This window comes from Brassica oleracea, chromosome C5, assembly GCF_000695525.1.
Source record: "Brassica oleracea var. oleracea cultivar TO1000 chromosome C5, BOL, whole genome shotgun sequence".
In the NCBI taxonomy this organism is placed as follows: Eukaryota; Viridiplantae; Streptophyta; class Magnoliopsida; order Brassicales; family Brassicaceae; genus Brassica; species Brassica oleracea.
The window spans coordinates 25,609,100-25,610,121 of NC_027752.1; positions in this window are offsets into that span (position 1 = coordinate 25,609,100).

Genomic DNA, 1,022 nt, shown 5'->3' on the forward strand with positions numbered 1-1,022 from the left:
GCTTGAAAAGCCACGATTGCCATGTAATGATGCAGCGCCTCCTTCCGTTTGCCTTCAAGGAACTATTACCACGAAATGTTCATGAAGCAATTGCAGGGATAAGTGGTTTCTTCCGCGATTTATGCACGAGATCAGTGACTCTTGTTTCGTCGGTATGTCGTCGGAATAAAATTATTCCGACGACATACCGACGATTTTTTCCCTCAGTATGTCGCTGTTTTCTTGTAGTGAAACCTTCATAGGAAGATTGGTGAAAGGTTATCCTTTTGGCATTGGTAAAAGCAATATCAAATTAGAGGATGTGGCCGGTGTCAAGAGTTGAAACACAGCATGATTCCTCACTAGCCTTATTCTGCATTGTTTTGCCTTTGCTATAGTCTGATGGGATCAACAGTTTCCTCTTCGCATCACTTCTGGTCTGGTTGGTTACGGTTGCTTGATGGAGTGATGGCCGGGGGCTGGGTGCCGCAGTGTACAAAGGTGTGAACAGTCGATCTAAGAACTTGGCGAGTTAGATAGACCTGCTCTTGGATTGATCAAAGAGTTTGCTATGGTAGCTTCTCTGAAACCAACTTCTAGTTAGATGAACTGAATTAGATCTCACAAAGAAATAAGAGAAGTCTCTTGTATTAATTATCAACTAGATCTCGACCCGCGCAACCGCGCGGGTTTTTGTTTTTATTTATTTTATATAAATATTTTGTTTTCAATTCTAAATTGGTATATATTATAATATATGTCTCTATCAATTTTTAAAACATAATAAGTTTACGGTATATTTTTTTCATTGAATAGATTGTTTTAAACTTTCATATGTATTTGTATCTTCTTCTATATATATATTTTCGGATTATTATTTCATTATTAAAATCGTAACTATATATATAAAGATTAGTAAAATATTGTTTATTGTCATATTCAAAGATATTGTAACATTTCACAAATTTAGAAATTTTTTAAAAAATTAAACTTTTCGCTTCATAGATTTATATTTTCGAGTAAATAATTAAACATTTAGTTTT